The sequence below is a fragment of the Astyanax mexicanus genome, chromosome 23 (assembly GCF_023375975.1).
Source record: "Astyanax mexicanus isolate ESR-SI-001 chromosome 23, AstMex3_surface, whole genome shotgun sequence".
Lineage (NCBI taxonomy): Eukaryota > Metazoa > Chordata > Actinopteri > Characiformes > Acestrorhamphidae > Astyanax > Astyanax mexicanus.
The window spans coordinates 19,355,936-19,372,311 of NC_064430.1; the positions used below are offsets into that span (position 1 = coordinate 19,355,936).

At 41.2% G+C, this 16,376-nt stretch overlaps 1 protein-coding gene across 1 annotated transcript in view; it reads right to left on the reverse strand.

Moving 5' to 3' along the window:
* Positions 1-16,376, reverse strand: part of elfn2a (extracellular leucine-rich repeat and fibronectin type III domain containing 2a) — a 155,104-nt gene that overhangs the window by 129,961 nt on the left and 8,767 nt on the right. The window lies entirely within an intron of this gene.

The window sequence follows — 16,376 nt, forward strand, 5'->3', positions numbered from 1 at the left end:
AATACAATAATTTTTTACGAATTCACAGTAGAATTTACAGCCATATTGAATTCAGAATATAATTTCCATTTATAATAATTACAATTAGTATCTAACACATATTAATAAAACAATTCATGTTTAGAATGAATAAAGAATACCGTTTAAATTCATTATGAATGCAGAATGGTCTGGGTCTCAGAGGTGATGAATGATTGAGGTAAAACACTGTAATTACAGCATGTTCTGTAATGTAATGTTATAAAATATTGAATGTTATTAATGTACAGAATTAAGAGCGGAATTTGAGCAGCGGAGTGATCACGCCTCTCGCAACCCCCCCTCTCTCACTGACAGAGCCGCCGCCTACGCAGCACCAGATTACCAGCAAGTGTTCCCCACACACACACACACGCACACCTCCTTATCTTATTAGGCTTCACCCTGTCTGTTTTATACTCAATCTTTCACTCTCTCTCTCTCTGCAGCATTCCTTCACTTGTTTGTCTCTGCTCTTCATCCTATCCCTCTGTCCTTCACTCTGAAACACACACACTTACACACACACACACACACACTGCTCCATTCACCCCTCAGCTCAGAGAAGATTCATTAAACTGATCAGACTCAGAGTCGTGAGTTTCCTGATGAACAAACCAATTAAAATACTCCACAGTTTCCTCAAATACACTGAATAAAACATTTCACACAAATCGCATTTAACAGCTTGTAGAAACTCAGTGCCCTATTTAAGAAATCTATAGTCAAGACGTCAATTGCATATCGTGCCGCTTGATTTAAGGGGGGGAAATGCGCAAAAGCCAGGAACTAATTGTTCTAATTAATCAAGACTATGTTTTGGGGTTAAAGTGAAATAAAACAATCAAGCGTTTCACTTGCCAATCCCTTTAAAGGCTAAGCAACACCTAAAGGGTCTCCCTGAAGATTTCTCGTTATTTTAGCTTCTAAAAATGTAAAAGTGAATTAAAAAGTATGATTACATATTTAATTTACTTTAAAATTGATACATTTGTAAAGTAAACTGAAGGAAAAAGCTATGTTGACACAGAGATTCCAGAAAGATGTCTGAGAAGAAGAAGACTGAAGTCACTGGTGAAAAACAGTGAATCGCGTCACTTTCAAACACTGTTAGCTATGGCACACTTGGAGTGATTGTGCTGAATACATCAGAACACCAGGTTTCTACGTCCCATAATTGTGCTAATTTCTTCATGAGTGAAGTGAGCACTACAGATAACGGAGTGCATGGATGGTCTTTTCCAGTCTGCCCTTTTAAAGTTTACAAATTTTGTCCAATGTTTGGATATTTTGGGGTCTTTGGGCCATTTTTGCATGGGTTTCCCACTGTACATCGAATTACTGCAGCCAAAAACAACACACCTTTCTGTCAGTTTGCTTCATCTTCAGTTTATTATCTTTTTCTGGGTGAACTTCTTGGATTGTTTTCAACCATCTACGTCATGAATAACGTGTAAAAGACTCAGAAGACAGCAGGTGTTGCCAAACAAAAGTATTTTAAACAGTATTCCTTGAATGTGTGAATATTTGTTTTAAAATTATCGATAATAACAAGTAAGGAACTCAGCTTAGGCCGTTGTTTTAATGTGTTTTATGTTTCAATTTTATATAAGCTGGTGCTTAGGCTTGCTGGTGCTTAGCTAGCTGCGCTCTAGCTTCGGCGTGTTGGTATCTTAACAGCGCAGCACTTCTGCATGTCACACTGTGAAGGTGAGCCAACAGGTAATTTAAGGGAACAGCAATATTATGTTAATATGTATTCGGTTTGTCATTGATGTAAAAGTTGGGTTTACACTCTGCAGCTCGTACATGTGTGTGTGTGTGTCTGTGTGTGAGAAGCTCACCTGCGTAGCTAAGAAGATAAGTATGAATGGGTGACTGTTGACTGTTGTCAGGGTTCAGTGGCTTACCTGTGTTTTACACCGCAAAAAGAGAAACATGCCAGAAATTTACCAGAACACACCTCACTTCCAATCCACCATCCCCATCAGTGTAGATATATTCCTAAACTCCGACGCTATTTTAACGCTGTGGGAGCAATGAATGAAAATAGACTGTTGACAGGGTGTAAGATAGCAATAAGCATTGTAACATGCCTTGTGCATGGTGTACGATAAATCAGTCAGATTCAGATTTCATCAGTTTTAACACACTTACCCATTCACACACAGACATCAGCCACATTACAATGCTGCAGTATTACCAGGAAAAATAAATTATTTCAATTATTTACTTTAATTGACTGTCATAAGCAATATTTTTTGAGCTACAAAACATATAGTAACATACCAGACACATGTCCCAGCATGGAACTGAAGAGGCTTTTAATAATGTTCTGTGATAATCCATCCCATGCAGCTTGAATACTCTCACCTAGTTTTTTTTTTTGTCTGTACATTTTACTGTATGGATGAAGTGTTGACCACCTGGACAGGCGGTCACGCATGTCTACAAACTGTTCATCTTAGTGCTGATCATTGTGTTCACCAAGACAAAAGCAGGACTGATCAATGCAAGTGCCTTAAGTCTCCTCCTGACAGCCTGACCCAATGCCACTGTAGTCTTTTGCAACATTTACATGCAGCCGTCTGCCAATGGTGCTGAAACTAATATAACGACTGCTCACTGAATTCCCACAATTGTGGCAGTTTGGTCACCTGGATTTAAGTAAGTAAATGATGTGGGCCTGATGCTGCAGTTGGTCTGCAGGTCTGGGTTTAGCAACAAAATGCGCTAAATGAATAAGGTCAGCTGACTTCCTGAATATACTGAATATACACCAAATTATTCAATCAATGGATTTTTTTTCTTCCCTGATGACACAAACATATTTCAAAAAGATAATGCCAGGATTCATGGGGCTGGAATTGTGAAAGAGTGATTCAGGGAGCACGAGATCATCCTTGTTCACCACACAGTCCAGATCTTAACCTCATTGAGAATCTTTGGGATGTGCTGGAGAAGACTTTGTGCAGTGGTCAGACTCTACCATCATCAATGCTGCTGCAAGATCTTGGTGAAAAATTAATGCAGCACTAGATTTAAATAAATCTTGTGACATTGCAGAAGCTTATCGAAGCAATGCCACAATTAATGTATGCTGCAATCAAAGCTAATGGCGGTCCAACAAAATATTCGAGTGTGTGACTTTTTTTTTGTGGCGTCTTTTTTTTTTTTTTTGGCCAGGCAGTTTATGAGAATGTTATGTTAACAGGAATAAATGATTACAAATAAATGTATAAAATTGCAACATGCCAGACTTGTCAAAAAGTAGTTTAAGAAGACCTTAATGGTGTCCCGCCTGATTCCATCCTATGCATATTGATCTTTCTTGTCCAGTTCTTGTATGGGTGAAGTGTTGACCACGTGGACTTTTCAAGCATGTTAATGAACTCATCACTGATTTAGGTGCCCTGCTGCAATTCTGAGTCACTCCATGACACTCTGACACAACACCACTGAAGTATTTGGCAACAATGATGTGGTGTAAAGGGCAGTCGTCGTAATGGTCCTACATCATGCAGCCGTCTGCCAATGGTGCTGGCACTGGTAGGATGACTGCTTGGTGAATTTCTGCAATTGTGTCAGTTTGGTCACTCCACGAATGCATTTCTGTCAGATTTTGGGTTTACAAACTATGCTATCTGAACAAAACCATGGGTCAGGATAGAAAGCAAAGAGTCATCTGAAAAGACTGAGCATAAAACTTGAATCATTCGCAATGATTCTGGGTACAACTCATCATATTGATTAGAAATGTCTACTTCTCAGCGGCTGGTTCTCTGAGACTCTGAGACTGTGTTTTCTCTGCTTCTGTAATTATCCTTCAACATCTGTCCATGCTGTCCCATTAACCCCGGAGCGACACCCTGTAAGCCCCCATTGCAGGTGTGTTCGGGGTCTGCATGGATCTGCGTGCCCTTTTCCCGCTCTGCTGACTCTCTGAAGCTGAGGGTTCAGTGGCGGCTCTGACATTTAAAGGGCTGAACATTAAAGCAAAGCTGTGCTGGATTAATGACGGCAGTGGGCAGGGCTCCAACCACAGAACAGCACATCCCTCCCAGGTTCTCATCGTACTAGAACACCAGCAGTTTGTAGCTCTTGCAACCATGTGAGATACTGCACCAAGTGAGATACTGCAGCAAACACCCAGCAACATCCTAGCAATTATCAACTATCCCACAACAACCACATAGCAACCACCTTGAGCATCAAATATATACGTATCTGGCAACATCCTTTAAACTGCCTGAAATGCCATATTAACCAAGTTGAATTGTATAGAATATATACCTTGCAACAACAGGCAACAGTCTTTCAGCATTCTGTCAATTAACTAAGGTGACATAGCAACTATCTTGAATAGCATGGATTAGATCTAGCAGCATCCTATCAACCATCTGGGATATCATAACAACCTTGATATCATAACCAGACACCTTGAATAGCATCAAATACAACTGGCAGCATCCTATTAATTATCTGTCATAGCAACCATCTTAAATAGAATGGAATACTGCAGATCTAGCAACATCCTAGCAACCACCTGGGATACCAAAATAACCAAATAACTCTTATTCGCGGTTTGCTGCAGGTGCAGGTCACATGATTTCTTCATTTGCTTCATAATGTGAAGGATCTTACCTATTGTGTTACACCCCTTTCCTTCAGTACATCCTAATAAACCCACACTTTGATAGAAATATAGTAATAAGGTCCATTTAGACTGTGATTTTTGGAGCTGCAAAATCATAACAGATGTGTCAATGTTGAAGAGGTTCCTCCAATAATCCATCCCATGCAGCTTGAATATGGGTGAAGCGTTGACCACGGTGCTAAGTCATGTTCACCAAGAGTTACTTAATGAAACACCACTGTAGTCTTGTAGGTAACATTGATGTGGTCTTAAGGACAGTTGTTGTAAGGGTCCAGGTGCAAGACCTCCTATGTCATGCTGCCGTCTGTTAATGGTGCTGGCACTAACAGGATGACTCCTCCTGTGTTTCTGCAATCAAGGCTTGCAGGCATGCATTACTGTTGGCTGATTCTCTTCATAGATTGTATGGGTCTCCCATATCCTTCATGTTGCTGTTGAATTCCTCCTTCTATCCACTGCCTCCAAATGCAGGTAGGTTTAAGTAAGATTTAAGGTTTACAAAGGATGCTATCTGCACAACACCATAGGTCAGAATTGAAAGCACATACCCTGTAATACTGGAAAAAGCTGAATTTTATGGAGTGAATGCCTGGTAATGGCAGCATTGTAACAAACGGTTATCCTTGGCCTTGGCCTGCATGAATAAAATCTTCTCATACGAGAATAGTTGCATGGTTTGAGGAGCTGCTACAAAAGTCTTGGATGTTTAGGAGATTCTACATAGATATTAAGGAGATCTTTCCACTGGGTTTTAATTGGTGGTGAGCCGTTACATCAATGAAGGTTCATTAAACTATTAAAAGGTTTTACAATAATGTTTCTTCGTAGAACCATTAATGAATCTTCTGTGGTGTTTCTCAAACCTCTGCTCAGTTTGAGAGTAGTGCATGGAGGTGATTGATCTCCGTCAACTTCTTCAAGGTTGTCTGACTTCATCCAGAAAGGCGAGGTCACAGCGGTGATTTAAATTCCCATGCTTTCACCTTTTGGACTCTGCTTTCTCTTTTAAGCCTCAGACCGCATGCCCTCGTCGATGTGTCGTGCCCGGCCTCGGAGCCTGGGCTGCGTTCACTATCGATCTCCTCGCCGGTGAGTTTTGATGTGAGGATCTGCTTCGGCTGGATTTATGGATTTCTGAAAATGAAAACAAACGCGCTGAAATGTGAGCGGCGCTGCCGGCGTTGGGTCGGCGAGACGGAATATTAACGAGGGTTTAATGGGCCCGCGCGTCGAGATTGGATAATGAGGGTGGGGAAAGGCCTCTCGTCAGCACGCAGAACGTGCGGAATGTGGAAAACGGTGACTCATCCGGCTGCTTGGCTGGAATAACACTATTGTTTACGTGACTTTAGCGTGAGTCACTAGTGATTTGATGTCTCCTCTTAGAAATAGTAAACATCTGTATTACCCTGAGTGCTTCACATGTGTTATTGTTCTGGAAACTCCATTCCATCTCCTTTCCAACTTGTTTTGTTAACAGAACACACTGGTGAACTCAATAGGGGTGGCATGGGGGGCTACTGCCCTCCCTGGTATCCTTCTAGTGTCCTAAAGTGTCCTATTTACTGTTATGGTGCCCAAAACTGGACACCCAGGTAGCACACAACTCGTGACAACACCTGCAAAGTTTTCATGAAATTAGGAAGACCACCTTAGAGCAATATAAGGGTCCAAATTTGCCATTACATCATTTCCTCTGCCCCTGTCAGGATCAGTTGCTTGCGGGTGGTACCGCAGAGGGTTTGGGGCAGATTTTGGGCAGTCGGCCCACTGGCATCTCTTCAGCGCAACACACCATAATGGAAATCACAGCTTCTAATTGGAGCAGATGGTCCAGAGAGAGAGTGAAGCCAAGTGTTGTTGACATTGTACTCACACTCTCCAGATATGAGAACACTTCTAACCCAGCACACTCCGTGAAGAAAAGGTGACAAAAATGAGGTTCTGGAGAGACGCCCTCAAAAAGATCCAATTGCATCCCCGAAGACTCTTTGGACAGATGGGTAAAGAATGGCTTTGGTGGGAAAGATGAAAGAAAGTGAGTGAAAGAACAAATTAAGAACCACAGAGGAACCTTTCGCATAAACGGATCTATAAAGACGCAGCTTTGTATTCATTCACCCTGAATAACATAAAACCTCAGAGCAATACCCTGAAACCAACTGGGACACCACACAAACTGTGTGGTAAAAGCACAGCAACTGCATACCAACCACCCGGAATAATATCTTACCAGACGTATAACAACAGCACAGCATAGCAACTATTCTGCAACCACATAGCAACCTCTTAATCACACCCCAAAGCACCCACTCAGGACACTGTAGTATCAGGTGCCTATAAGAAAATTTATTGTAAAACTCAGTATACAGAAAGAAAACTAGTCAGTAGCAAGAAAAACAGCAGTCAGCTCTTAGTAGCCAGAATGTCAGTCGATCTGCATAAAGGACCCAGAATGCCAGAATCCCAGAAATAGTGGCCAGAATGGCAGCCAATCAGCTCTTAGTGGCCAGAATGCCAGCCAGTCAGAACTCAGTAGCAGGAATGCCAGCCAGTCAGGAATCAGTGAACCTGAAATGCCAGCCAATCAGCACTTAGTAGCCAGAACGCCAGCCAGTCAGAAATCTGTGGCCAAAATGCCAGCCAATTAGAAATCTGTAGCAAGAATACTGGCAATCAGGAATCAGTGGTTAAAATGCCAAGCAGTCTGGTATCAGTGGCCAGAATACCAACCAGTCAGGAATCAGTAGCCAGAAAGCCAACCAATTTACACTCAGCGTACCTAAAATGCCAGCCTATCAGCACTAAATAGCTAGAATTCTTGACAATCGTTTAGTAGTCAGAATATCAACCAATCAGCACACATTAATCAGAGCACTGGCCAGTCAGAACTTAGTAACCACAAAGCCAGCAAATCACAATTTAATTTTCAGAATGCTAGCCAATCAGAATTCTGTAGCCATAATGTCAGCCAATAAGCCACCAATAAGCCAGAATGCCAGAAAATCCCAACTAGACAGAATACCAGTAAATCAGCATGTAGCACCCAGAATACCAGCCAGTCAGAAATCAGTTTACAGAATGCCAACCAATCAGCAAACAGTGAATAAAATGCCAACCAATTAGATGAACAGGCAGCATTCAGTAGACAGTATGCCCATAAAACAGGAGTTAATGACAGTATTTCACCACTCAGTAGTCAGAACACCAACCATTCATCACTCAATAACCAAAATCACAGCCAATCAGCACACGGGAGCTAGAATCCCAGCACTTGGAAGCCAGAATCCCAGCCAATCAGCATTCAGTAAACAAAATGCCAAATAGTTAGGAAACATTTGGCAGAATTCCAACTCAGTGACAAGAACTCAATGTTTTATAGTCATTTTAGGACGGAAGAGGCCAGGTTCCTTATTAAGTACTTTTGGCCACGCCCCCACTGTGCATTACTCACTGATTGGTTGAGGACTGTGTCAGTGAGATGAACCCCGGGTCAAGAATCTGCAGTGTTAATAATGCTGATACATTACTGAGCCAGCCAATAGGATAAGAGTGCGAGATTAAACAGCCAATATACAGTTATAAGCACACTTACACTCTTACACACACAGTCACACACTCCAACTCACACACATGCCAAAGATAAAGGAATGGGCTCTCTGATCTAATTGTCATGAATCACACAGCATGGCTTGAGTGTCACACACACACACACACTCACACACACACACACACACACACACACACACACACACACACACACACACACACACACACACACACACACACACTAACAAAGCTCTTTGGCATATCTAACTGCCATGACTCATCCAGCATGACACCCCCTAAACACACACACACGCACACACACACACACACAGCTATAGGGAATCAGAATGAGGGACAGCTTTTTAATATGCGGTGGGTGTACGTGTGTGTGTGTGTGTGTGTGTGTGTGTGTGTGTGTGTGTGTGTGTGTGTGTGTTGTAAGGGAAAGTGTATCTCCACTAATGAAACTGTGCTGGCAGCTCCATTATGTTTGAGTGTGAGGCAAACACACTCCACACTGTGTTCTCCAGTAGGGAACCCTCACACTCTCATATTTCTGTGCATTCCAGATTCATCTCACCTCTCTTCTTCATACCTTTCACACCTGCTAGTTCCATTCAGACTATACATAAAGGTCTGAAACAAGACAATCAAGTGGATTCAAGACAATCTTGCGAATAATAAAAGTTCTTATTTTAAATTCGTATCAGAAACTAGAGCACAGGATTGTAATTTTGAACTTAAATTTAATAAGTGGCCAGAATGCCAACCAATCAGCAATTAATAGCCAAAATACCAGCCAGTCAAAAATCAGTTGGACAGAATGTCAGCCCATCATCACTCGGTTACCAGAATTCCAACCATTCAGCACCCAGTAGCCAGAATGCCAGCCAATCAGCAATCAGTAGCCAGAATGCCAGAATACAAGAATAACAGCGTTTAGTAGTCAGAATACTAACCAATTATCACTCATTAGCCAGAATCACATCCAGTCAGCACTCAGTAACAAGAATGCCAGCTAATCACAACTCACAATTTTAAAGTTATTTTAAATTCATTTCAGACTTATACGAAAGAAAACAGAATTACTGTACAAGGGCCAAAGTTTGGACACACCTTCTCATTCAATGCGTTTTCTTTATTTTTTCATGACTATTTACATTGTAGATTCTCACTGAAGGCATCAAAACGGAACACATGTGGAGTTTTATGTACTTAACAAAAAATTAGCTGAACCTCCACAGTCACCAGACCTGAACCCAATCCAGATGGTTTGGGGTGAGCTGGACCACAGAGTGAAGAAGGCAAAGGGGCAACAAGTGCTAATAAACACCTCTGGGAACTCCTTCCTTCGAGACTTCATTGAGAGAATGATGCCAAGAGTGTGCAAAGCAGTAATCTGAGGTGAAGGTGTTTCCAAACCTTTGCCCTGTACTGTAGATTGATGGGTATTTTATTATCAACTAATTTCCACTGCAGATACTAATCTGTTAACTAAGAACTAGACATTTTTTATTATTTTAAGGTAAATACTACTTGTTGTGGACTACCTCTACAATCGCAATCTTTTAATTTTTTAATGGGTAGAAAATTTGCACATGATTTATTATGTAAATAAAAGTTTTTTTCTTACAAATTAGCATTAGAATTTACTTTTCTATGAAGATCTAGAAGTAATAAGTAATTTTAATAAAACAACTTAATTACATACTTGTTTGTTATTTAGAAAATTAGAAAATAATTAATAATAAACACAACTTGTTACCATAATATTACCATGTCATTACATTTTCTTGTTATTGATCTGTTACCTCTACAATTACTGATTAATTATTTAGTAACAAATACAAATTGATCAGTTAATTGATGTGTAAATACAATTGGTTACCTTCATGTAATTATATTATTACCCAATTGTTGCAGAGCTGTTACCTCCACAATTATTGATTTATTCATCAGTAACAAGCAGGAAATTTATATTTAATTACATTTTTTGGATAAATATAATTACCATAATTTTACAGTATTATTACCCAATTATTAGTGATCTGTAAAGTTAAGCGCTACTGAAATGTGAAACAGAAATTATGAATTTCCTTGTAAAACATAAATGTAGACTTTGAAACCCAATTCTCTCTCTCTCTCCCTCTCTCTCTCTGTAGCAGATGGTGTGCAGTGTAGGAAGTGTGTGGGTGGGGATCAAGGAAGACGTATGGATTGTCTAAGAAAGAATGAGAGAGAGAGAAAGAGAAGATAAAAAAATACAGGAAAAGGAGAGAGAAAAGGAAGGAAACAGGAGAAAGAGAAAATTGAGAGTAAGGTGTGAGAGAAAAATAGAATGGAGAGAGAGTGGGTGAGGTATATAGGTGTGCGGAGTGTGTAACAAGTGCTTACTGTCAGACTCTCTCTCTCTCTCTCTCTCTCTCTCTCTCTGCAGATAACAGATGTTCAGGAGGACAGACATCACCTGTATCAGGTGAAGTAGTGTGTGTGTGTGTGTGCGGGGGGTGAGGGGAAGGGGGGATGTAACAGGCTGTTTTGAAGATAAGATTAAAAAAAAGAACATTCCCAAATGCTCACACACTCAGAGCCATCACTCAACACACACCCACACACACACACTCACACACACACACACACACCCACACACACACACACACACACCCACACAGATACAGATAAATCGGTGAACTATGATCACTATGATCTCCTCTGTGATTTGTTAAAGTGATCTGAGGGATTTGATTCCTGGCTTTAGTATGCTGCTCTCCTCAGACCTCAGACAGACAGACAGACAGACAGACAGCCTGACCTTCCGCTCCCTCAGCCCTTACAGACCCGTTTGATTGACAGGTACAAGGGCAGAGGGGAGGGGAGCATCGCCATCGGTTACAGCAGAGAAATGACCTATCAGGACAGCTTTAGTGCTGATAACAGGAAATGACATGGGGACAAAGATGGAAAGAGAGAGAGAAAAAGAGAGAGAGAAAGCGATGGAGGGGGGAGAGATATGACTGTGAAAGGAAGATTAAAAAAGGACAACATAGGAGAGAAAAACAAACAGAAGAATAGAGATGAGATAGAAAAAAAGAGTGTGAAAGAAAGGAAGAATGAGAAGAAAGAAGGATGGGATGATGAAATGAGGGAATGGAATGGAGTGATGTTGAGATGGAGGTATGGATGATTGACAGTGGTGATCATTGGATGATGGAGGCATGAGGCAATGGTTAGTCATGAGTAATGGATGGCATTATGGAGGGATGGTGTAATGAAGAATAATGGATGGATGGATGATGGCATGATAGACGGATGGATGGAAAGATAAGGTAGAGGGAGGTAAGGATGGAGGAAAAGAAAAGGAATGATATGATCGGATTCAATTGATGATGGAATTAAGGAAAGGTGGAGTGATGGCAGGGTATGGATGGGAGGATGAAGGTATGGCATGTGGGGTGATGGGATTAAAGATGAAATGGAGGAATGGAGGAATAAAGGGGTAGCATTATGTGATTAAAGAAGGATGGGATTGGAGGGTAGAAAGGGTGGGAAGATAAAATGTTGAAATTAAGATGGGATAGGGATAAAATTAAGAAGAGATGGGGTGATTGATTAAAAAAGGATGGATGGAATGAAGGAGGGGTGGAGTGTAGAAGAATGGAGGGATGGAAGGATAGGATGGTGTGATTGAAGAAAGATGGGATAGGATGATACACAGGGTGGGAAGATGATGGGATGTTTTAATGGGGGTTGGGATTAGGGTTGCAGCGGTAACCGGTTTCACGGTATACCATGGTATTAAAATGCACGGTTATCATACCGTGTGTGTTTGCTTATTACCGGTAAAACGCAAGCCAGCGGTGAAACTCACCCGCGCATGCGCAACTCTGCTCCGCTTCAGCTGCTCAGCACACAGCGGTGAGAACAGCAGAAAGTGCATCAGACTAAACAAATCTCCGTCCGCCTAAAAAAAGGCTAAACTAAAATCAGCAGTGTGGGACTATTTCAGAGACCCGCCGAACGCACCCGAGGATGGTTATCCGATTTATAATCAATGTGGCCGTAAAGTCACAGCTAAAGGTGGACATACGTCAAACCTGTTCTCCCATCTCCAAGAACACCACCCCGCCGTGCAGCGCAAAGTATGTGTTTAGTTTATAATTTTAATCTGAACATAAATAAAATCTCTTTGTAGTCATGCACAACCCATGCGGTAAGCGCCCGCAAAAGCGCTGAGTTATCCGAAATTTGGGCACGCAGGTACAGGCGTGAAGTGCGTGCCACGACGGATTCACGTGTCCGTGTAAAGGTGCTCGCCGGACTGGATGTGAAAGACGCCATTCATTTACATGCGTTAATTTTCAAATTCTGACGTGCCTGTTTTTCATGTGTTAAAACCAGACTCAGAAATAAATCCCCTCTATCTGGTTATATACCAACTTGGCAGTAAAACGGACGTTTACAACAGTTGTTGATCAGACACTGACCCAGGCTCAGTTTATCAGATATTAAATAATTTAAACTTAAATAATTGTACTGAATAGTTTAAACACAGGATCTTTACTTCTTAGAGGACATGTAATGTGTGACACGTGTGTTTGTGTGTGTGTGTGTGTGTGTGTGTGTATATATATATATATATATATATATATATATATATATATATATATATATATATATATATATATATATATATATATATATATATATATATATAATTATATACACCCTTAATGACCTTAAGAGTAGTGGAAAAACCTGGTTTCCTTCACCTAATGGTGTACAGTTTATTTTTTTTAAGGAGACATTATGTATATAGTTGTTCCAGGTTTCTACAATAAATAGTTAATTGAACAAAAACCTTTGTTGTAATTTCTTTAAGGGTCAGTTTAATAATATATGTAACAAACTGTGATACCGTGATAACCGTGATACCGCGGTATTTTCTGAGACGGTTATCATACCGTGAAAATCTCATACCGTTGCAACCCTAGTTGGGATTAAGAAGGGATGGGGTAATGAGATTAAGGGTTTTCTTTTAATTGAGGTAATAGAATTAAAAAGGAATGGGTGGGACGTTAGAGTGGTGGGTGAATGAGTAATGGGGATAGGATAATAAGATTAAGAGGGTATTGTGATAATCTGATGGGATTAAAAAGGGATGGGTGGGACGTTAGAGTGGTGGGTGAATGAGTATTGGGGATAGGATAATAAGATTAAGAGGGTATTGTGATAATCTGATGGGATTAAAAAGGGATGGGTGGGATGTTAGAGTGGTGGGTGAATGAGTAATGGGGATAGGATAATGAGATAAAGAGGGTATTGTGATAATCTGATGGGATTAAAAAGGGATGGGTGAGATGGTAGAGGAGTGGGGTAAAAGAGTCATAGAGGAATGAAGTAAGGGTGAAGGAGTAATGAAAGGGTAAAGGGATGTGAAGATGGGATTGGGAATTATGGAGGAAAGTTTTGATAGGTAGTGGGATTAAAAAGGGATGTGAAAGGAGGAGAGTGGCGTGAGGAGAGTGGCGTGGGGAGATGAGATGCTGGGATTAAGATGGGATGTTTTGTTAGAGGGATGGGATGGGGTGATGGAAGGATGAGATTGAGGAGGGTTGTTGTAATAGGGTAGTGGGATTAAAGAAGGATGGTTGAGGGATGGAGTGAAGGATTAATGGAAGGAGTAAGGGATGGGGTGATGGGATTGGGGCATTATGGAGGAAAGTTTTGATATGGTAGTGAGATCAAAAAAGGGTGGGGAAGGATAATAGAGGGGTGGGGAGATGAGTTGCGGGAATTAAAATGGGATGTTTCGTTAGAGGAAGGGGATTAAGAAGGAATGGTGTGAGGGAATTATGGGATTGAGGAGGGATGTTGTGATAGGGCAAGTATGATAGAGTAGTGTGGTGAAGAATTAGTGGAGGGATGAAGGCATGAGGTGATGGGATTGTGAGATTAAGGGGGTGTATTGGGATGAAGTGATGGAATTAACAAAATGATGGGAAGTATGGGAGAGGAGTGTATTGAATGAGTATTAGAGGGATGAAGGGATGGGCAGTGGAATTAAAGACAAATAGAGAAGGATGATAGAGGGGTGGGGAGATGGGGTACTGGAATTAAAATGGGATGTTTTGTTGGAGGGATGGGATTAAGGGAATGGGGTGAGGGAATTATGAGATTAAGGAGGGATGTTGTGATTGAGATTAAAGAAGGGACTGGAAGTATGATAAAGAAAGTGGAGTGAAGAATTAGTGGAGGGATGAAAGGATTGGTGATGGGGTGGTGCAGTTAAGGAGAGATGTTATCATGGGGTAGTGGGATTAAAGAAGGATGGGAAAGGATGATAGAGGAGTGGGGAAATGAGATTAAGATTGAGTTTTTGTTTAGGATGTTTTGTTGAAGGGATGGGATTAAGAAGGGATGTGATAGGGCAGTGGGATTAAAGGAGGATCAGGTAGTATGAGAAAGGAGTAGGGTAAAAGAGGGATGCTGTAACAGGGTAGTGGGATTAAAGAAGGATGGGGTGGGATGATGATATGTGATGATGGAGAAATGGGATGATGGTATAAAGGAGATTAAGGGGAATGTTTAGAGAGGGTAGTGGGATAAAAGAATAATCATCCAGTTGAATGTTGTGGCAAATTGATGGAATTGAAAGGGATGTATCAGGATGGGATGATGGAGGGATGGGGTGATGGGATAGTGGGATTAGGGGGGTGGAAATGTTGGAATGTAGAAATGTTGGAAAGTCTTGGGTGGAGGGATAAAGAAGAGATGGAGGGATGGATAGATAGATCTGAGCAGCAGCACATCCTGTTGCTGTGGTGACTCAGTTCATGACGTTTGTCCAGCTGTGACTTGAAGCATGTTTTCTTTTTAATTGAATGTGATCTGTGATGATTCACTGTCCTCACCTGTGGGGCTTCTTCATATCTATGATTCTGTGCGTCTTAAATGACGTATTGTGGTGATATATCCTAAAACCAAGGCTTTTTATGACTTGTTGGAGTTTAGCTGTGAGGATTCGATTGCATTTGAGTGACCATCCTACCTCACTACCTCACCCACAACTCCTCCACTCATTCTAAAGGTATTGGAGGTAGAACCATCATTCCAGACAACACAGATCCTGGAAGAACCACAGTGAAGAACATCAGAACTGCAGCTTCAGCATAGCCTGAAAAACTGTTCTAGAGCTGCTTATGCTAATAACCTCTCCCTAAACGCATTCATTACTGTAGATGACGCCCCCTATCCTCCACCTAACCTGTCACTGACCTGGAGAGCTAATTAATAACCATCACTCATCACCTCACACACACACACACACACACACACACACTTGACAGGCGGCAGAGAGAGTAATTGGATAAGTAAATAGATCAGTCATGCATGGGTCACATTCCGCCTCGTTAGGAGTGGATTTGATGAGGGTGGGTGGGTTTAACGAGGAAAGGGGTGTGTCATCAGCCCCCTGCTGGTTAATTAGTGTGTCGAGGGTAATTAGCACCACACTCAACACCCCCAATATTGGGGTAATCAAGCAATACAGATACACACTTACAGTATGTGTCAGAAAAACTGAAAAATAAACACACACACACACACACACACACATTAACCTGTATCCACTCTCTGGCCACTTTATTAGAAACACCTATATCTACCTACCTACTCTTGTGCTTCATTAACTGGCCACTTTATTAGAAACACCTACCTATACCTACATACTCTTGTGCTTTATTATTGGCCACTTTATTAGAAACACCTATTTTTACCTAATCTTGTGTTTCATCACTGACCACTTTATTAGAAACACCTATACCTACCTACTCGTATGCTTAATCATTGGCCACTTTATCAGGAACACCTATTTTTACCTAATATTGTGCTTCATTACTGGCCACTTTATTAGAAACACCTATAGGTACCTACTCTTGTGTTTCATCACTGGCCACTTTTGTTAGAAACACCTATACCTACCTACTCTTATGCTTAATCATTGGCCACTTTATTAGAAACACCTACCTATACCTACCTACTCTTGTGCTTCATCAGTGGCCACTTTATTAGAAACACCTACACTATCTACCTACTCTTACAGTGCTTCATCACTGGCCACTTTATTAGAAACACCTATACTTATCTCCTCTTG